This window comes from Micrasema longulum, unplaced genomic scaffold (assembly GCF_059751315.1).
Source record: "Micrasema longulum isolate JH-2025_06_02 unplaced genomic scaffold, ASM5975131v1 h1tg001054l, whole genome shotgun sequence".
NCBI lineage: Eukaryota > Metazoa > Arthropoda > Insecta > Trichoptera > Brachycentridae > Micrasema > Micrasema longulum.
This window is the reverse complement of record NW_028278242.1, coordinates 27,758-51,857: the sequence shown is the minus strand read 5'-3', so window position 1 is coordinate 51,857 and position 24,100 is coordinate 27,758. Positions and strand designations below refer to the sequence as shown.

Sequence of the window (24,100 nt, the reverse complement as noted above, 5' to 3'; positions counted from 1 at the left end):
GCTTGTCCCTATTCACACAAAATTACAGTATCTATTTTTTAGTTCTTTTTTTAAATTATTAAGCAATTCAACGATTTATAATATTCAAATCTGTCAACATTATTTTGAATTCGTCCAAACTTTCGTAGACATGGATTGGATGTTCCCCCTGGGGAGTTGTTAAGATAAATATATTGCAACACAGGTGGAGAACATTCACAAAAAGAGAAAGTGGAAGTCTAGGCATTTACAGGACTAATGGCATGCCACTGACTGGTTAAGGCGGACACTTTACGCACTGAGTAATATTCACCATTCTGCCTCAATTTGAACTCTTCAATTTCATCATTTTTGTCCACGATGTTAAAGAGCTGAAGCCTTTATTGATGCGGGTGAGATTCATCCGACTAAATTATTTCATCTGCATACTTCGCAACTTTTATGCCTCATCTTGGACTAGTTGATTTTATCAACAATATTTGATTGTGTTCATATTTTTGTAGACACGGACATGATTTTACCCCGTAATGAGTTTTTAAGATAAACATATTATTAGAGTGAGAAACAACATTTATGAGAAGGAAATATTAAAATCTAGGCATTTAAAGGACTTATGACCTTTCGTTCGCCAAAGCAGCCAATGAGAAGTCACGAACCCGGTAAATGCATTTTCTTCCATATTAACTTCTGGAAAGTATTAATATAAATGTAAATTCGTTGCTTGCAAAATTTTAAAATTCATATCGTCATATATTTTTTCATGATATCATTCAAATGTGTACCAGAAGAAAAAAACCTTCTCTGACACTTATATGATAATCATTCTTTTTACGCACCTAATGGTGCATAGGGCAATGTATTGGTATAGCAATCGCAGCGTATTTTGATCATTTATGTTACATAAAGGTAAGGTGATCAGTCTTACGCTTCAGGCACCAGCCCAGGGACTATGCAATATTCTAGTGTGACAACACCATTTAAAATAAATATTTCATATCAACCTTGTCGGGAATCAAACCCGAGACCTCTTGCATGGTAGACAAACGCACTGACCACTACACCACGGCGACCTCCGTGGTGTAGTGATCAAGACACTTGACTCACGCACGGAAGGTTCAGGGTTCGATTCCCGGTGAGAACACAAAAATTAAAAATGTGATTTTTCTCAAGCCTACTTGTTCGGTAATGTAAATCACCACTGTAATTGGGCCTCCTGGCCTGTTGTGGTGCAAAAAAAAAAATCAAATGAAATGAAATGAAAAACCACGAGGCCAAAGTGTGTATATATGTATTTATATATATATATATATATATATATGTAAAAGGGTGTGTTTGTATGTATTACTGTAAACTGTAGCTAACTTCGTGATAGATAATCATAAAATAGTTTTTTTTCTGTCTGGGCGACTCTATTAGCGGGTGGAGTAATGTTACTCTGAGGTTTTGAACAAATTTAATATATCATGTCAACCATCCCGGGAATCTTACCCGAGACCTCTTGAATGGTAAGCTCACGCGCTGACCATTACACCACGAGGCGGACACGATACTGCATTATGCAATATGCATATTCCTATCTTGATAGTTTGAAGCACTTTACTAAGTTTGGCTTAATCTTTCTTCTGTACATTATGTAATGCGCATCTTTCAACAAACAAACAACCGCTCCCTGGCAAAATAGTATTTAACTACTTTCTGGAAATTAAGTCAAGGGTACAAAGTAAAACACCCCAGTTCACATAAATTGTAAGACTAATTATATTTGCAAGGAAATGTAATTTTAACCCTTACAAAGATTCAGCGGCAGTACAACGTAGTACTATTTCTATTTGAATTGCATACTTTTCAAACAAGCTATATCCACTTACAATTTAAAAAAAATTAAAAATGATTATTAACAAAGGTTTACTGATTCTAAAATTGTTTTTTTATAGTTTATAATTAGCGAAAGTACATTTTGTCGGCCTCGTGGAAAGAGGTCTCGGGTTTGATTCCCGACATGGTTGACATGAAATATTTATTAAAATAGTGTTTTTACATTAGAATACCTTATTTTTTTTATTTTTTATTTTATTTATTTTTGCACCACAACAGGCCAGGATGCTCAATAACAGTGGTGAATTACATCACAGAACACCCAGGCTTGAGAAAAATCTAATTTAAATTTTTGTGTTCTCACCGGGAATCGAACCCGGAACCTTCCATGCGTGAGTCAAGCGTCTTGACCACTACACCACGGAAGCCGCCTATATATATTTTATATTTTATAGTCCCTGGACTGGTACCTGAAGCGTGAGACTGATCACCTTAGCTTCATGTTACAAAAAAATATCAAGATTCGCTGCGATTGGTGTACCAATGCAGTGCCCTATGCACCATTAGGTGTGGATAGGGAATGATGATGATGAGTTTTGAAGATTAAATACTTAGATCCAAACATATTTTGGTAAGTGCATATCTGTGCCTCAGAGGCAGACGGATGCAAATCCAGAATTTGATGAAATGACATTTCGATTTTCGTATCCAGTATATGACCATGTCTATTGATTTAAAAAAATTGCAAATGTCTTATAATGAAAAAACCAATGTATTGAAATACTCAAAATACAAACAAATGTTCTAAATAATTAGAAATCACTTAAAAAAAGTAGATTCTTTAGGCTCGTGTTGAACATTTGACGTTTAGATTTGCATCCGTCTGCCTCTGAGGTACAGATATATTTCATAAGGTAGTGTTTTTATTTATTTTTTTAAAGCCAATCAACAGGCTTAAGTGAGCCCTAATAGATTGGCATTAAAGAGTAGTACTTAATCTAAACATTCTTAAAATCTACTTAAATTAACAAAGTGTATAATTAACTAAAGGTATGTATACAGCATAATCTAGGCGGAAATGGCAAGTGTGACATCGCGAGTCAGGAGAGACAACACCGCTTGCTTTTTAAATGCCTGCTCTTGCTGAAGGAACACATCGACAATACCGTTTAGTAGATTTCGTTCACTGTTCTGAGGATCTTTGGCACAGGGGAAAAGAATCCGATGTTAGTTTTATAATTTCCCACAGCAAAGACAGGATTGGTACGCAAGTTACGGCGAGATACATTAAGGTTTACCTGAGCAAGGATATCATGGGCATCTATGCAGTTAGATATTAATTTGTGCAAGAATATCAAACCAGCCAAAATCCTTCTGAATTTTCACTTAAAGATATAAAAGTACTCTAGATGATAAGAATAGTTCATTATGAAAGTATTTGATCCTATTTTTGATAGAATTTGTCTTAAGTAATTTAATTCTGTCTGAGCGCCCCGGATATTTTGACAAGTGTAGTGGTTGCCTTCTTAGTTTTTTGGAAGGCTTTAAATTATTCTCGGAATGGAACTCATGTATTTTATCGTGATATTCCCTCCTCCGTTTCACTTACGTTAATCCTATTCCTCTCTCAGTACTTACCTGAAGCGTAAGACTGATCATCTTACCTTTATGTAACAAAAATAATTAAGATACGTTGTGATTGGTGAACCAGTGCAGTGCCCTATTCACCATTAGGTGCGGAAAGGGCATGATTATGATTAAAATACATTTCTCCACATATATAAAACCGTTACAAAGACAGTGGGTCTTCCTACCTGTTTCACTCGTGTGAAAAAATAACGTTTTTTAGTCAATTAACGAGAGCCTCTTTTGAAATTTTCAATCTAATATATAGTTATTTTGATTGAACTTAACTCCACAGTTTTCACTGTGAAATTAGCAAATTATACAGAGAGCCTTTGTCGAATATTGTCATTCATTCTATGACCATATTGCAAAGACGATTGGTAGCAAAAACTTTAGTCAATGTTCATTGTAGTAATTAAAAAACAAAAAGGTAAGATAGCCTTAATAAGTAATCCGCAAACATGCGTTTAAAAATCAATATTGCAAAAACCCATGTACTGTGTAACACTTCATGCCTTGATGCCTTAAATCCCCTGACTCTGTCAAACCAAGACATCCAAAGGGTTGAGAATTTAAAATACCTGAGAGTATATATTACGAATAATGGCAGCTTTCAAAAAGAACTGGGAGTACGGGTAGGAATAGCAGGCTGTCTGGAGATCGGCTATTTACTCAGTGAAAACCAAATGCCGCATAAATAACGTCTGCATAACACCTATTCTCTTCTGCGGATGCGATCGTGGCACCTCACGAGGGCCCAAAGCTGCAAAATCCCGAGTTTTGAGAATAGGTGTCTCTGAAGAATCTTGGGTGTTCCTTGGGTGTTCAGTGGTTTGACTTTGCGAGGAATGAAGTTACAAGAGAACGGACGCAACAAACTACGGTGATAACTGTTGGCTTGACCATGTGCTGCGGATGCCTCCTGAGTGGCATCCGGTTCTCGACGCCTTGGACGTCCACTGCCGACTGTTTGTCGGCAGTTCGTGTCAGAACTACGGGACACGAACCTGACTTGGGAAGATGCAGAGAAGCTGGCAGCTGACAGAGATACTTGGAGGATCTTTGTGACATGGAATAATTAAACATTAATGAAATATCGTGATTTTAACATTTCTTCAATTCGACGCTCTTTTATAGTACGGAAATCAAATGATGAAAAAAGTATGAGACTAGTTTTGTAAACATATGATTCGTGTTATTTACGCTCATGTAAATATTATGTTGTATACGCACAGTCATACTTTTAAATGTAAGTGTACAAGCATGCGCGTAGGATCACCTAAAACTGAGGTCAAATGGTGCCGACCTTAATTTCGAATGTACCAAAGTAAGGCAATCTTCCGTACCTGCCTGAATTTCTTCTCCAGGTGAAAACGTAATTTGGGAGAGATCTTCGTAAAAGCAATTCTAATAAATCATCCGATAGAGAATCTTTTGATATGATTTTGCTTCTCGCCAAATCATTTGCATATTCTTTGTCACTGGTGAAATTATTCCATTGATTTTTTTGCAGTAAAATTAATTAACTTCCGTATCAATAACGACTTCTTTATCTGTTTAAAATACAAGTTTGAATGTATTTGAAATGGTGTAATGTTTACCACATTAGATAATTATAACACAACTTGTTGCAGGTATTTTGAATCAAATGTGGTAAAAATTAAAAAGTGTTTATTTTTAAATAAATTCAAGATGTTTTTCCACAAAGTAAATGCGGAAACAATAAATAACAGAAGTTAAGATGTATTGTATTTCTTGTTTTCTGTCCTTTATGCTACAGATACATAATAAAATACTCGTGTTAAGTTTTTTTTAATATTGACTATACAACTACGTAGATAATGAAAAAAAATATGTAAAAATTTAATAGGGAAAAATCATGTTTATTTTCCTTTTTAAAGTAATAAGGGTCTATGAAATAGTGTCATAGCAATAAAAAAAATGCTACATTTTAGTAGCAAAAAAATCAGCCCCTATTACGTTACGATTCATGTTCGTTTTCTTTGTTTAAAACAATTAAAAAATTTACAGAACATCGTTACAAATCTTGACGTCACAACTATCAATGCCAAACATGTCGCGTTTTTCTAGTGGCATATTTTTATATTTTCTTTTTTAAAGTTACGTATGGATACATTTCTCCCCAATATTTACATTGATTTTGATCCATTTCATATATTCGTATTTCAGGTATTCGTAGTGCGTGATTACATATTGAAGTATCTAATTTAAAAATAATAACTTTAGGGTACTTTTTATTCGTTCTCATGTCCAGGTGGAAGAATAATACAATTCAGTGTATGAAAAGGAACCACAGTTCATGGGCCGCGATTGCAAACGCTATCTTTATCGTTACATATTTATTTATTTTACAGAAACAAACAGTGGACAATGATATATTAACATAAAAAACATACGGTTTAAAGACAGACCAGAAACGTTTCTAAATAAAAATCATACATATTAAATTGTAATACAATAAAAAGGTGTGTTTGTGTGTATTTGTATGAGTGTAAGTGTAGAGGTGTGATTGTGTGTAATTGTGTGGGAGTAAGTGTTCAGGTGTGTGTAAGCGTGAGCATAATTAAATAGCAAGTGGGAGCGTATTGCAGCCAGAAAGAATCAGTCTTAATTTATTTTTAAATAAATAAAGGGGTATGTTAAATATATATCAATAGATGAAAAAAATGCATTTTAGTTTGAGCAAGAATGATAGAGGAAAGAGTGTTGTGCATAGTTAGTACTACAGACTGGCAGATGAAATAAATACCTCTTTCTTGTCACGCGAAAGGGGACAATGAGATTAATTTTGGAGAGTCAGTTGAAAGAGTCTACTTTAATATTTAATAATTTTTTTAAACAACATAATTCAGATATAGTGCGTCCATTTTCAAGGGTAAAAAATCCATTTTGTTTAGCAGATTGTCTGTAAGTGCACAGCGTTTTATTGTTTTTATAATTTAGGTATTTTAAAATTTTTCGTTGAACATTTTCAATCCTTTCAATGTTTGTTATGTATTGTGGGCTCCACACAACGGATGCAAACTTTAAATTACTGCGTACAAAAGTGTTGTTTAAAGTTTTCTATGTATATGGTTTTTTAAAGGGTTTGGAAGTTCTTAAAATGAAGCCAAGCATTCGGTATGCTTTTATACCGAGGCGGAATGAAGTAAAATCGATATTTATGAACGAAAATGTGTATATTTGTACAAAAAATTAACGTTTTGTCGTTGGTAATCTCTAATTCAACATATTTAAATAAAAATCGTGTGCGTACTTCATTTTTCATGCAGAAAACTTAATTACTTTGTAGATAAAATTGAAGATAAATGTTAACTACCGATTGTAATACGGCCTTCATCGAGTATTCTTGACTTGATAGCAACGTGTAAAATTTCGTGACGCTCTTCTTTACTTTATGTAGGCTCCTGTGATGAGTAGTACCCGTCTCAAAACGATTTAAAATTAGCAATTAAAGTTAAAAATGCTCGCTTTAACTTGATTTTTGTCACATGCGTACATATTTGTGCCGTGTGGTACTGAGTGCCCTTGAAGGAAATTAATATTCTTACTTCGAATCTCGAAAATACCGCGTCGATAATGTAATTATCGACTTAGGTTTAGAAAATTATACATATTTCAGTGCATAAAATATGTTTATTTGAATAGGGAATTGTTTAGTAAAAATTTAAATCGTATTAGTAATGGATCCGACAGTGTACTGTCAGTTCTATGATGTAGAACTGAGTTCGCACAGAGGCTCTCCTCACATGTTGGTCCAAGATCCTTCATTTTTTTTAACCAAGGAACTACAAAACTTCAAATCACTGGTACATTTTAAAGTAGGTTTAAGGTCATAGATCAGCATGGAAGGAACAGATAGACACATTCTTTAAAAAATTATTAAAATTAAAAAATAAACGCATTCTGCAAATAAATCATGTTTTCGTAATATCAGTGTTTGTTAATTTAGTTTTTTTTTTCTTTTTTTCATATGTGCCATAAACTTTTACTAAATAAAAAAGGAATAGCCCACGCTCAGACGCTGAAGTCTTTGTGGGCATTTTTTCCAATTCATGTTATAGCTTAATTTTAAGATGTATTTTTTTAAAGTGTATTTTTGTAATTATATTTCTTTGTAAATAATATGTGTATCGAAAATAAACAAATAAAAAAAATAAAAAAACAAAATCGTAATTGCTCGAGAGAATTAATTCATCTTCAACTTTACTGTCATGTTGAAGGTATGACTTCCGTATCTTCCGATTGTAATCGCCCCCCAGGGAACTATAACATTAATATAACAGGTTTATAATAATACTATTACACAAGTTTTGACGCGTTACCCGAATAAATTACTAATCATTTTCAATTCATTGAAACAGATACTTGAAAATGAAATGGTGTAAGAAGCTAGTTTATCTCCTCCGTAAATTAAAGTGACACTTTTGATTTATATCCGCGATCACCGAGGAATATGAATGTCGCCCTTAAGTGAAATCTTTTACACTTTCCACTTTTGCAAAGAATATCCAATATCGCATAAATATCGACACAGAAAATACAATAAATCCGGAACTTAAGAGACGTGAGAATATTTTGGATGGCTAATTTAAAAATAAGGTCTCGTGCAAAAATAGAAAAAATGGTTCTGCTTTTTATTTACAGAAGCAGAAAATAAAAATACAAGTACTGTAGTTTTTAAAATACTTTTAACAATCGTGTTTCTTCTTGCTACTATTCGTGGCCCTGTTATAGGTCCGGTCAGATATACAGATCTGTTGGCTTCCAAAAAGAATTTCAAGGCTTTTAAAAAGTTTTGTAATCATTTCGACGAATATTGATCCTATTAATTTAATCCCAGTCAGTGACGAATTCACTCTCTATTTTCTCAATCCAATGAAATGAATATTATATACTTCTGGATTACCTTCTTTCATCTCAAAGATGCTAAGGCTACCAGATTAAAGAGAGTTCTTCCGGACAGCTTTTCTCGTTCGGCAACAAGCAAATTTTCCGTGTATGTGGACACCGCCAAAGAGAATTAAAAACGGAATATTTTTATGTTTTAATTTCATCGCATCGGTTTCATTATCCAAGAGATAAGACGTACATTATTACAATAATATTTTGAGTATGTCCAAATGTTTGCAGACGGGCTGGATTTCCTCTCTATGGAGCTATTGTAAAACCCTTGGCCGTAAAAACTCCAGGCTCAAGTGTTCAGAATATTTAAGGTTAGATTATGAACTTGCATTTAATGAGTAAAAACTCTGATAACCGCTTTATGATAATTATATCAAGTTCAATACAATAACAAGGACGCGTGAATTACAAAGCAAAACCCAAATGAAGGAGCCAGCCGTATCAGGCTTCTCGCAACTTACACGTATTGTGTATACAATATATCTAAATCATTGCAACAGAGAGGAAAATCATATTTGAGAAGGGAATGTGGAAGTCCAAGCATTAACAGAGCTTATAACCAGCCCGTTTGCAAACCTGTCTGCAAACATTTGGACATACTCAAAACATTAATAAATTAACTACCAGGTATATGAAGAAGTACAAAAATAGGAAAATTGTTTTCAAGCGTTGCCTAGTAGGTGAATCGGTTCAGCCGGATAAATCTCGCCCACGTAATAATAGTTTTATCTCCATTACTTCATAAATGTCAACAGATGGATGAATTGTGGAAATGTGGATGTTTAAACAGGGACAGAATGGTGAATGTTATACAGTGTGTAAAGTGGCCACTTAAACCAGCCGATGACAGGTAATAAGCCTTGTAAATGCCTAGACTTTCATGTTCCCTCCTCAAAAGTGTTTTTCGTCTCAATTGCAACAAAAGTAGGTGTAAATTATTACATTACTAAAAAGTTCAAATCGGTATATATTTTTTTAATATATTAAATGCATCATAAAAAATAAAAAAAACTTAATAGAAAAAAATAATTTTAAAAATATTGTACCAGTAAGTTTTATTTATTTGTTTTTTATTCTTTATTCCAATAAAAACTTTCACTATCAACAGGAAGCTTTTCTTTAATTCTCTCTTGAATCTTAAGTCTTAACATTATGTAAAAATATAAGGTAAATAATATTAATATCAAGAATGAGAATAGGACATTGTCTTGTTGCCTCGCACTTATCGAGAATAGGTGTCTTTGTGAAAATGACGATGAGACATTAGATCAGGGATGCTCAAACTTGAACTGCTGGCGATCTACCTCAATATTTTTAGACTACTTACGATCGACTTGAGAGGCTGCAAGTATGTGTGATGCAGGGTACACGATACACCCTACCTACCTAGGTAGGGTGTACCGTAGCATATATAGATATTAGCTTTCCGCACGGTCGATCGCGATCGACTGGTCGATCGCGATCGACCGTTTGAGCACCCCTGCATTAGATCATCTGGTTTTTAGCCCCCTCTACGACAGAAGCGAATTCCTTCAAAATATTTGTAAATAATATAATACGCTCCCTCTTAACGTAAAACTTTTACTCGCCCAGAATGATTTGGATAATTATTTACTTCTGATCAAATTCTTAAAGACAAATAATAAAAATATGTGTTTTTTAAAATGTTATTTGCCAAATCTAAATAACAAGTCTAATTAAATGTCCCTCTTTACTTTTGGCCCAAAATTTCATGTTATGTTTACGGTTAATTTAGACGGTAATGATATTTTATTGTCACATAACTCTTTCATACTGATTTTAAACATCTCACATTGTTTTGACAAAACATTTTGGAAGCATGAAACGCCTACATATGAATTAACTCAGGCTCTCTCGGGACATGGATGCATGAGGGAATATCTGCATCGCTTTGGGCTGCATCTTCTTATATACTGTCTAATGTTTGATAGGCCGAGGTGGGAGCTTGAATGCAAAATAAACACTCGGATCGCTGCGACTAATAACCTAGCTGAGCTCCTGAACTGTAATGATACACGAAGAGAGACTGTTCGATTCATTACAGGGACGATCAAGCAGGCCAAGTTATTCAATGGTGGTATCTAGCTCCTTTTGTTTTTTGTGTCCATCTTTTACGATTTTTTATTTTTTATTATTTGTTAATGTAATATTTCTAGAATTATTTTGTTTATTCTGATTCTGCTTTATTTTTAATATTGTAAGTCTACGGTGAAAAATGTTGAAGTCAACGGAGTATAATTTAAAGATAAGTATATTCGATAAAACCTTGCACATAACAAAAGCAAGGTACAAATAATTTGCAACTACAAAAAAAATATATTATGTTTTTTCGTGGGTATGCTTTTTTTTAATCGTTTACTGAAGGGTATATTTTTGAATTTTTTATTCTTGTTCCTAAGAGCCAAAATCACTTAAAAACATATACAATAAAGCCACCTCTATTGTACAGCTCCATAAACCAAGCGAAAAGTTCCGCATAAGAAGAGGAGTAATACAGGGCGATACAATATATCCAAAATTACTTACACTTGCTCTGGAAGATGTCTTCAAAACGTTTGACTGGAACGAAAAGGGTATTAACATCAACGGCGAACTTATTAGCAATCTCAGATTCGCAAATAATATAGTCCTATTTGCTAAAGATGAGAAAGAACTCGAAAACATGATAAACGAAGTTCATATAGCATCCCTGAAAATAGGCTTGAAAATGAATGCTTCTAAAACTAAAGTAATGAGTGGTGCAAACCAATCATGTAACATCTTAGTAAATGGACAAATTATTGAAAATATTGAAAGTAATATTTACCTAGGACACGAAATAACGCTCAGGAAAGATAATCAAGAGGTAGAAATAGAAAGAAGGCGAGGTTGAGCATGGGCCGCCTTTGGTAAGCTCTCATATATCCTAAAATCTCCGAAGTATTCACATTACTTAAAGAAGAAACTTTTTGATGCTTGTGATCTCCCTGTACTGACATATGGCTGTGAAACTTTTGTGTTCACGAAAAAAATTTTTACACAAATTATCAGTGACACAGAGCGCCATGGAAAGGAAAATGCTGGGTATTTCGTTGAGACAGAAAAACCAATACATGAATTAGAGCGAGAACAAAGGTCACTGATGTGGTCCATAGGGCTGCCAACCAGAAATGGAGCTGAGCTGGTCATATAGTCAGAATCACAGTCTCTAGATGGACCAAAAAAGTCCTGGAATGGCGACCCAGAACGGGTAGAAGAAGTGTCGGCAGGCCTCAGACAAGGTGGTCTGATGACATAAGACGAGTTGCAGGCAGTAGTTAGATGCGGTTGGCTCAGGATAGGGAGATATGGAGACTAAAGGGGGAGGCCTATGCTCACCATTGAACAAGGATGATGAATAATTTAGTAAAATGCATTTTAGATTTATCCATTTTTTGTCATGTGTATTTTTTATATTAAGTTTTATTGATAAAATAGTATTATATTATCTATAAATGTAAATAAACACCACCGCTTGTTGATGTGATCATACTTATTTATTAATATAAATACATTAAAAACAGGAAGTTTTTTTTTTGCGGTTTGCGGTTTTTTTTACATATTTATAATTAAATTATTGAGTAACGAGACCACCCATGATAATAAAAATGAATTTAATCACAAATGTTATAGAAATTGAAGGCGAGTGGGGAAGTATCCTGCCGACTAGACCCCGATGTGTCAAAACATCTGTACGGGTCGAATACGGCAGCGGCGCTGAAGATAACCGATCGTAATGCATTTGACCGGCCAAAATCGGATAGTAATTATCAACCCATTATTTAATGGACTGGTTGTAATGGTTTCGCTACGAACGCTTATAAAACGCTATAATCGACCGATGTACAGCATATTCGTACAAAATAAAATCAAGCATATTGAACAAATTACAACGGGGATGGAGAATACCTTAGAAAGGGAATATGAAAGTCTAGGCATTTACAGGGCTTATGATCTGTCGTTGGCTGGTTTAAGTTGCCACTTTACACACTGTGTAACATTCACCATTTTGCCTATGTTTATATATCCATATTTCTTAATTTCTTCCATTTGCTGATTTTAGTGAAGAGCTGAAACCTTTATTGTTGTAAAGAGATCCATCTGACTGAATAATTTCACGTATTAGGCAACGCCTGAAAAGAATTTTCCAATTAAACGTGTTTTTAAAAAGAAGGAAAATTATAAGTACATCGTTATTTTTTTACTTTAACTTTTGTTAAGCGTAATTTTTTGTAGCTGGCTTTTAACATATTCTGTTTTCATTTGGTACGGTACATTCCACCCTGTTACTTCTTATGACTGGTGATTATACTTCAGAAATAATTATACCGGAATAAAACAAGAGTTGACTTCTTATCACATCCCTTAGTTTACAGTCGTTCTCGAGGGGTGTAATAACCAAGTATTATATTATATACTTAGTACGTTCATACTTAACGTAACCGTCAAAATATACTTCTTATGATGTCTGTACCAAGTAAATGTACGGAAAGCAAACTCATAAAACAGTACTAAAACATGGTTTCAGTTGGCCCCGTTATGTTTAACCCTTGGTAGTAGAAAAATGAAAAATGCGCATTAGAAAAATCACACTAACAAAGAGACGATATTTTTTACAAGAAATTTATAACAATTTATTTACGGATTCAACTAGATAAAATTAGTGATTGAATAAAGTACGAAGATGAAATTATTAAAGCATTTAAAATTAAAATTGTATTGAATCGGGTTATGGCCCCGTGGGTAGTGTCACCGACTCGATGCGGGTATTATTCAACTATATCAGAGGTACAAGGTTCGAACTCCGCTCTAACCTAACTTAATTCCTATTTTCTGATAATGAGTTATTTACAACTCATGAAAAATGCCCCCCAAAATAAAAATATTTGAGTAAATTACAAACAAATTATACTAACGGGCCTCGTAGTGTGATGGTCAGCGCATTTTTCTACCATGCAAGAGGTCTCGGGCTCGATTTCCGACATGGTTGATGTGAAATATTAATTAAAAGGGTGTTTTTACACTTAAACATGTCGTAGTCCCTAGACTGGGACCTGAAGCGAAAAACTGATCACGTTACATTCATGTAACAAAAATGATCTTAATACGCTGAGATTGGAGTACAAATGCAGTGCCATATGCACCATTAGGTGCGTAAAGAGAATGACGATGATAAAAACAAAAAAAAACTGGAATATTTATTATTTTATTGATTTTCATCAACAAGATCAATAAAAACTCAATACTGCAAGAATTCCGAGATAAATGTTTCTTACAGTATTTTGGGAATGTCCAAATCATTGCAGACAAATTCTGGATTTTACCTGCCAATCCAGGGACAAAGAAATATTTCAGTTTCTAAACAATCATTTTATGTTGACCCTCCGGGAATCAAACTCAGGATCAATGTAGGTGAACACGATACCACCACTTAACCACGAGGCGGACATTTCTTCACTCGATTTCCTTTTTTAGAATTATTACCTGAGAGTAGCCATCGAACCAAAAACGATCGTCCAGGGTACTTATTTATTTATTTTAACTCAGAACTGTATTTTTCACCCATCTGCACACACAAAGGTTTAAATAAATACAGTAGAACTGTAACGTAAATTATAAAATCAAAAAGTCCCTTGTGTTAGTTGATTATGTAAAATAATTTGTAATAACTTTCATAAGTTATGGTAACAATTTTTTTTCTTATTTGTGCATGTTGTGTTCACATATAATTGATGAACAATATCTTAACATAGAAAATTGTAATTATTTTTCCAATGTCCTATGTATTGTTTGTGAACAATAATAAATAAAGTAAATTAATTAATATGCGTAAGTGTGTACGTAAAAATGTTTTCAGGCATTATTACTACTAAGCTAAATAATTCGATCATATGAATCTCTTCGAAAATAAAGGTTTCAGCTCATTAATTTCAAAAAATCAACAGATGGAAGAATTTAAAAAACATGCAAATTCAAACAGGCGCCATGGCGTAGTAAGTAAGACGGCCAACTGAGAAACTGGCGTCGCGGGTTCCATTCCCGCCAGTTGCAAGAAAAAAATCCTAGAAAGATATTTTTCTCAATTGGTCTGGGTGTTGTAGGGTATTTTTTATTACCTCTTTCCATATTCCCTCTATCCCACCTGCTGACAAGCCTCAAGATAGAGGCTTAGCAGGATATTCCTTAAAAAAAAAACGGGTAAATTGACGAGTGTTATAAAGTGTGTAATGTGGCCACCTTAACCTGCCAATGAAATGTCATAAACCCCATACTTCCCAAATTTCATTCATTAAAATATTTTCTATCTCTGTTGTGATTTGTTTAATGAAAATTATGTCTCTCGTAAATTAAACAAGGTGTCTGAAATCAGATAAAAATTGTTAGTTTCATTCAAACGCGTCGGGGTGTAAGGTAATCCATGTAACACGAAACTAGTATAGAAATTAGGTAGCCGTTCTCGGGTTGATCTCTCCCGGGTCAGGCTCTAGGCGGCAGGTAATTTCAAATTAGGGTTGTCAACAGGGCGGGGCTAAGGTCAGGACTGTCATAAAACTTGGTGATAAAGGAAAAGGAAGGTGTCCAAATGTAAGGATATTGTATGCTAAATGTCCGTCGTTCCAGCACAATGAAAGATAATTAAGTTTGAAATTTGAGAGTTCTCGACCCCACGAGCGCTTAATGGGGGAAATTATTTTAATCGGGGTAAGACGTTTATAAGGCCTTATTTTAATTACAATTCCATCGTGATTTATCCGTTTCAAAGAGAGAAAGGGGATGTAGGTAACTGAGTGAGGAAACTATAGCTGCGTCGAAATAGAGATCAGTCGGCCCACGCACTTGTGTAGACTAAAGAATTAATTATATTATTGATTGTTTCAGCATTTACTTAGTGGAAATATATATTGAATTTATTTGAAATAAAATACTTCGTAATTTTTATTATTAATTTTACAGAAACAAACAGTCCACAATGATATAATAACATAAAAAAGATACGGTTTAAGGACAGACCAGCAAAGTTTCTAAATAAAAATCATTCATATTAAATTGTGGTACAACAAAAGGGTGTGTTTATGTGTATTCGTATGAGTGTAAGTGTAGAGGTGTGATTGTGTGTAATTGTGTGGGAGTAAGTGTTCAGGTGTGTGTAAGTGTGAGCATCATTAAATAGCAAGTGGGATCGTATCGCAGCCAGAAACAATCAGTCTTAATTGATTTTTAAATAAATTAAGGGGCGTGTTAAATATATCAATATATGAAAATAAAGCATTCCAGTTAGAGCAAGAACGATAAAGGAAAGAGTTTTGTACATTGTTAGAACTACAGACTGGCAGATGGAATAAATACTTTTATTTCTTATCACGCGAAATGGGGCATTAAGATTAAATTTGGAGATTAGGTTAAAAGAGTCTGTTTTATTATTTAATAATTTATATAAATAGCATAATTCAGATATAGTGCGTCTATTTTATAAGGTTTAAATATTACAATAAAAGAATTGTTTAAAACATTTTTAAAAAAAGAAAAAAAGCATTGACAATCATAAGGGACATCGAGACAAGATCTGGACTATTTTTTTAGTGCTCGTTTAAATCGTTGTAAACTTAAACCAAAAAAGACCAGATCTTGTCTTGAGTTAACAATACGACAAAGGCGGGTCATTGGAGAATTTAGGCCATAGTTTGTTCTATGCTGATCGATGAAAAGTACTTCATTGTTTCTCAATCTACAAGTCGGAATATTGAATTTTACTTGTCCCAGTAATGATGGAACATCGATTATACCATTTAGTATGCCGAACATATATATGGAGTCAATATTAGGTCTACGTTTTTGTAGACTAGAAATATTTAACATTGATTCTATTTCAGCATACGAATAATTATCTCTCTCTAGTCCAAGCACCCACGATATTTTTCGAAGCAAGCGATGTTGGACTGATTCAATGTGATTTATGCGATTGACATAGAATGGAGACCAGACCACGGAGGCATATTCTAGAAGAGGGCGAACAGTTGAGCAATAAAGAGTTTTGATTGTACGGACATTAGTAAAATCAGAGGATATTCTGTTAATGAAGCCAAGTACATTCAGTGATTTATTTACTGTATTATCTATATGCTCGTTGTATGTCAGTTTATAGTCCAAAACAAATTACAAATCTCTGATGGACTCAACTACATCAATGTTGGAGTTTTCTAATAGGTACTCCAAGGAAATTGGTTGTTTTGTTCTATGAAATGACATTATTTTGCATTTTTTAATATTTAGTTCTAATTTATTGACTTTACACCATCAGTTAAAAGAGTTAATGTCTGATTAAAGAAGAAAGCAGTCTTGTAAAGTTTGAATTATTTTGAGAATTTTGTTGTCGTCCACGAAGAGCCAAAAACAAGAGTAAGAGAATGATTTAGCAACATCATTAATAAACAAATTGAAAAGCAGGGGTGCCAAATGAGCACCCTGAGGTACACCATATGTAACATCAATACTGGTTGATAAATAGTTATTTATCCGAACATTTTGTATCCTACCAAATAGATACGATTTAATAAATGAGAGCAATGGATCTCTTATTCCTAAGGAATGTAATTTATACATGAGAATTTTATAATCTACTTTGTCAAATGCCTTAGAAAAATCTGTATAAGGAACGTCAATTTGCTGACCATTTTCGAGTGCTTTGACAATAACCTGGGTATAATCTACCAGGTTAGAGGTGGTTGATTTGGCAGATCTAAATCCATGCTGTTCATCAATCAGTATATTCTTAAACATGGGCGTGATTTTGCTAGCAATTATAGCTTCAAACATTTTAGGGATACAAGATAATGTTGAAATAGGCCTATAATTGCTAACATCAGATTTATTGCCTGATTTAAATATAGGCCTTATATAACTTATCTTCCATAAGGATGGAAACTCACCAGATGACAGAGAGAGATTAAACATGAATGAAATTGGTTTAGAGAGAGTGTAGCTACAATTTTTTAATAATAAATCTGGAATACCATCAGGCCCAGTGGTCTTTTCATTAGTTAATTTGTTCATAGAACGGAAAACATCATTATTAGAAATTGTGCAACTGTTTAAATCTATAGTATTTGAATAGTGTAATGGGATAGCGCAGCATGAGGAATTATTATTAGGAAAAACGGACGAAAAATGAGTTGGAAAAAGATTTGCAATTTCGGCACCATTAGTTGCTCGTCCGTCATGTTACTGCGTACAAAAGTTTACAATGTGCTTTGTTTTTTAAAGGGTTTGGAAATTCTTGAAATGAAGTCTCGCTTTTAGTAAGCTTTCAACAATAGAATTTATGTGAGACCCAAACAGCAATCTACTATCAACAATAACTCCCAAGTCTCTAATCTCGCTACGCCGTGATTTGGAATTATAACATGAGAATTTGCAATATTATAACAATATCCAACCTGCGTTCCATACAACAACAAATTAGGGAAAATACTTGATAACTCCAAATCGATAATAGAACTTTTAGAATAATGCGGCGTGTATGAAATTACGTGTGGAGATTGTAATAGTAAATATATCTCCAAACTCCGAGAAATATAAAAGTCATAGTTAACGAATATCACCGTGGACTTTCAAGCAATATTTTTTTTGAATTCGCAAACCATATTATAGATACAAACCATTCTTTTCACTCGCGCAGAATTTTTTTTTAAATTCTGTCACAAATAAAGGTATTATAAAGAATAACTTAGAAAATATTGAAATCTTTTTTACCAATAATATTTTATTCCAAAAATCTTCACCCCTGCTATCAATATCCCCATAATTTGGAAAATCCCACCCCCTCCACCTCACACTGCCTTGCCTCACCCAACCGACCCTATCAGTACAGTAAGTACTAATCTGTGTATAAATTTTAGTTTGGTTTATATGTATACCTGATGATGGGTAATTCAGAATACCCGAAACTAGTAGTATTATTAAAAATAAAACTCTTATGTGTTAAAAATTACAATGTGTCTTATTTTCAAAATACTAAAGAATCAGTATTTTGCGGTGGAAATCAAAAAATGTTCATCGCAGGAGGCAAAACATGCAGTTCGCAATGTAGTTCTGGTGCCCACCCTAATGTATGGAAATGAAATACGGAATCGGAAAAATAATAGTGAAAGTAAGTTGAATGCAATCTCTCTGGCGAATGTGTCGTAAATCAATTTATGATAGGTGCACAGGTCGAGATTCGTGCACTAAGGCTGAGACAAGCATTATCGACAAAATCAAGAAAGGGGCGCTGCGTTGGTTTGGACATGTACAGCGAATGGACAGCGGAAGAACGGATGAAAGGATCGACGGTGCGAATGTTGATGGATGCGGAAAACGAGGAAGACCAAGAAAGACATGGCAGATCAAATCCAACAAATATTTGAAGAGACATGTCAAAAGTAGGAATAATAGTGTCGTGAACGTGGAGACGTGGTACAAATTTTACCCCGAAGATAGCTCCTGCAACAGCAGCCGAAACGTCCGAAGAAATCCAAACTACACAGAGTTAACCAAAAAAGACGATACTTATTTTATAACCGAAAAAATAAACGCACCAGCTTTTAATTTTGAATTAGAAAATATAGCCAAACTGTTAATCGATAACAGGTAAAAATCCCAATTACGCGAATCGAGTGGAAATAAGTCCGTCTTGTAGTGTAGTGGTTAGCGCGTTTGCCTACCTGGCTCCAGACCCTGGATTCGATTCCAGGGACGCTCGACATAATATCTGTGGCTTAGATCTAATAGGACCAACATTGTAAATTGAAATTTCGGAGAAGAGATATTTTTCATGCATTTCGAACTGTTTTATATGTTTGATAACTAATGTAATTTAAAACATTACCACATAATGAAAATGTACACGAAAAAGTCAAATATGTATTTTTTTATTGAAATTTACTACAAAATGTTGGTATTAAAAAAAAAAACTGACATTGGCTCTTTTAGACGCACGACACAGATATATTGATTAGAAAGCTGTGGCCTTATTTTGTTACCAATTTGTTTCGTAAATTCATTCGTATCATATGAGAGGGATCGAGAGCGAAATATGATTTTATATGCGTTACAGTGAGATAGATATATGACAAACGAATGAACGACGAACGACGAACGGCGAACGACGAACGAAGAAACGAAATTGTGACAGAATTACCCTGATGGTAATACGCTGTATTATTTCATGTTCCTGTTCTGGCACCTGAAGCGTAAGGTTGATCACCTTCCCTTAATTTCAATTTAATAGATGATTGAGACACGCAGCATTTGGTGCACAAATGCAGTGACCTATGCAATCGGGTATGAGCAGGGGTAATAATTATAATTATTAACTATAATATGTACAATGTGATAAATACAACAAAAAAAATCTTTGATATAACGCAAGCATACACGGTTAAATTGCGGACCTATTACCACTAGCAATTTATTACAGTCATACTAAAAACAAATAAAATATACAAAAATGAAAAAAAGTAAAAACATAAACATATTCTAAAAATAAAAGTGCTAAATTAACGATTTAGTGGACTGGAGTAAATCCCGTAGAAGATACTGGAGAGGCCACATAAAAATAATGAGCAGCTATAGACTGGTGCCCACAGCAGCTAATAATTTGCCTTCCGGACGGCGCCCACTTATGAGACCCCCTTAGCGATGGAAGGATTTTTTGTACATAATGTTATTTTAACATTGGCGGGCTTATTGGCATCATTCATCACGGGAGACTGAGTAGTCGAAGCAGAGATCGCCAGATCTCCAAGAAGACAAAGAAGAAATAATCAAGTAAGTTAAAAAATGTTAAGAAAATACAAACTGTAAAAGCATTTTATTACTTATGGTGTCTATTGCTTCCGTTATTTACATTACTACAGATTTATTCACGTTGATCTTTTTATTTTTTTTATTTGATTTATTTCACATAAAACTTTATATTTTTTCTTTTCTATATGAGCACCTCACTGAGCATAACCCGTGTCGAGGCATTAATTTACATTATTTTAATATAACCTATTATAGATGTATCGATCCTATATTCTTATAACTGGTTGAAATTAATCGATTATCCCCACCAATCGGTTATGCGCATCACAAGCGTAAACGATTATTTATACTTGTATAATATAATATTTAGCGACTGGTGGCCGTGGTGGGAGGGGACAATCAAGGTTCGGCTAACAATGCGTAAATTCGTTAACAAAGTCTCTCGAGTTCCGTAGGCTTTATTAGGATTTAAACGCGCTTAAAAACCGCCGAATCATCAGCAAATTGATTGCATAATGTGATTTGTCATGCCACTGGGAGGCGTTCTTTGTTTTCTCCGCGGATTTATCATTTTCCCGCCTCATTCGACGCCCATTTATCATTATTTTTCTTACCTAAAACACGTACTCACACGTTCAACTTTTCCACTATAATTTCACCACCGATTTCTTGCACAGAAACAAAACTAATTAAAACAACTTGAAACTCAAATAAAAAAAAGAGAACCAAAAACAGAGTGGTAAATGAAACATGGTTTGTAAAATGATACTCGTACATAACCCTGCTGATGACGGTTCATAAGCTCTAAAAATGCCTGGATCATTATATTTTCAACAGCTTCATCACGGTTGGAAAAACATCTTGTACCTATTAGGGTAAATATTTTTTTTGGAAATAATGTTTGTGCTATTTTTTTATTTTTTTTAATGCATCACAACAGGTCAGAAGACGCAATAACAGTGGTGAATTACAACACAGAACACCCAGGCTTGAGAAAAATCATATTTGTTTTTTTAGTTCTCCCGGGAATCGAACCCGGAACTTTCCGTGCATAAGTCAAGCGTTTTAACCACTACACCACGGACGTTTCCATAAGTAGTATGTAAGATTTTAATACACATTCACCACTCTATTTTTTTTCCTCCTGTTTCACAGACTAGCTGCTAGATTATAGAATAATTACTTACTTACTTATCTCAGAGACGCACCCTTCTTTATTTACATTTAAATCAAGATTGAAATGTTTTTCTTTCTCCTTTTCTCCTTTTTTCCTCCACCCCCCCCCCCATCTTTTCATAGTAAAGTGTTGATTTTTAGTTTATTTTTGTTTCAAGCTTTATATAAAATTATAAGACTGTATTAATATACAAATAATATAGCCATATACTTCTGATTGAAATGAAATCACCCTTAAGCAATAAACCCGTTCTTTAATGTATATAAAGCGTAAAATAAATGAATAAATACAAAAAAAGAACAAATAAATAATATGGGTGAACTGATTTTAAAGAAAATAATTTATAAGTAAATTTTATACCTACCTAAATTAACAGAAAATTTTCAATACGTGCTCGAAAATCAAATTAAATTTGGAACTGAGAATGATTGACGTTCAGCTGTCAGTTCGAAGTTTCGATTTGATTTGACACTTCCGCTGTGTTGGCAACACCGAGCGATAACATACCCACGTAAAAATAATATTTATCTATTGACTGAACTGCGTTTCATGGAGCGCTTTTGTGCCTTTTATTTTTCTTGGGACAAAAACGGCATCATTTTTCGGCATGACAACTTGACTAGAAATATTATGTGATGTTTATGGCGAAGATAGCGAACATCGAAATTGGTGCGAGAAGGAAAATATGAATATTTCGCCGCTGTAAAAATTGGGACTTGCTGACGTTACCACTGTTTACTTTATCACCATCTTAAAACTGTGTCACTTGCTTTTTTATCTGTATTTTTTTAGTCAGTCATCACTTTTGAACGCAATACGCAAAACAGCGTAACCACCAAAATCGAATTCATTCCATAGAAATAAACAAAACGACAAAAAGACATTTAATCACATAAAATACATACAACTAGCCTGTAAGCAAATCTAATTAAACACTATTTTTACTAGGGCGCTTATTAAAATGAAAAAAGCATATCCTTGTAGTAGAATAATTCATTGGTATTTCTCCTACAATAGATGCAAATGAAGGAATTAAGGAGGTATGGATATTTAAATACGGCCTGAATGGTGATAATTACCCAGCGTGTAATTTGATATATTTGTCATAATTTTCCTATCCGCACCCAGTGGTGCATAGGGCACTGCATTGATACACCACAAATAAAAAATTAATTCATTAATTCATTTTTTTTAATTCCTTCGCTCGGTGATGTAGAATCGTGTTACCATAAGCCAAAAACAGAATATTTTAAAGTTCAAATATTATTTTTTTTAAATGTGGAGACGTACTGTTTGATAATTCATTTTCCATAATTTAAAAAACAATATAATTTAGCACTGTTGTAGCAAAATAAATGAAATGTCATAAATACGCCGTTAATTTTACACGCCTGCGTCCCCGATCACTGTCAATAACTGACTGAATCTACTCTTACTCAAATGAAAGACAAAACCCCCACAATACATCACATACAAATAATATAATCACTAGATTCTCAACACATAGACAACTTAAACAAATATAAACTAAAACCACTTTCGGACAAAGGGATTTTGAGTATTATTCAATTAAAATCTATAACCTACTTCCACTATCTATTAAAACAATTAGTAACTAGAAAATGTTTAAAAAGGCTATAAAAAAATGGATAGTGGAGCTAGGTAGAAGTAAAATGGATCGTCTCATTCGCCCATACCAATATTGAACCAACTGCTCCACAAGTGTACAGCTTATGTTAGGTGTTTGTTATTTTCAGTGTGTGTTTTGTAATATAAATAATATAGATGTACATAAATACCTTGTTTTCAAAATTGTCAAAATGTCTGTTTTCAAAACGTTTTTTTACGTTAGTCTTCTTTGTTTATTCTCAAACGTAATTTGAAAAAAGAATATTGTTAAGTGTCCTCGGCACAGTGAGGTCACATTATTTTTATTATTAACTATAGTTTGTAAGCGAAAAATATGAATAAATAAATAAATAAATTACGCACAAACACGCCTCAAAACATCGTCTCTCTCATCCTTGTTACGAGTTCTATCTTCATGCTCTCTCATACAGATTTATTGCTGTATTAACGGATATGCATTCTTCGCGTAGCAAGGATAAATATTTTTAAAATTAAAATCGAGCATATTTGTACAAATTTAAATTTCCGAATCCGGTGCGAAAAGGTCCATTTGAAGATTACAAAAAACAGAATGACATCATTAAAAAAATAAGAGAGATATATCAAGTCTTGTATCGTATGTAGACTTGTGACATCACTGCCGCGTAAGAGCTAAGGACGTTTACTGCCACTTAATATTTAAAGGAAATCGGCTCACCGGTTTGATGTGTCCCCCTCGCTCCACTGATATTATATGAGGGAATGTGGCGGTTTTTCCTTTCTAAATCCGCTATCCTTGAATATTGTAACTGGGTAAATAAATGCGGTTGTTTTCAGTTTATCATGCGATGTCCACAGTAGACATATTGTTTTAAGTAAAAACAAAAAATCCTTCAGTTTTATTTTTGAATATGGAATTTTTACATTATTGCCATGCGATAGGTACTCCCAGGCTGCTCGGGTTCCTACATTTCAAAGTAAATCCGACAACCAAAATATAAAAATTGCAGTAGACATTCACGCGTAACCACATATTATATGCATATATCAAGGTGATAAAACTGATCAGTAAAATTATAAATGATTATGTGTCGCTAATCAAAATAATATACTTCCCATAAAATATTATAAGAAAAGAGTATATTT

At 33.8% G+C, this 24,100-nt stretch overlaps 1 long non-coding RNA gene across 1 annotated transcript; it reads right to left on the bottom strand.

Moving 5' to 3' along the window:
• Window positions 1-6,473: 6,473 nt before the first annotated feature.
• Window positions 6,474-23,791, bottom strand: LOC148277298 (uncharacterized). The gene is made up of 2 exons (XR_015823535.1): window positions 23,673-23,791; window positions 6,474-6,868 (listed from the first exon to the last, which is right to left on the bottom strand). It is a non-coding gene; the product is annotated as an uncharacterized LOC148277298 (long non-coding RNA).
• Window positions 23,792-24,100: the final 309 nt, after the last annotated feature.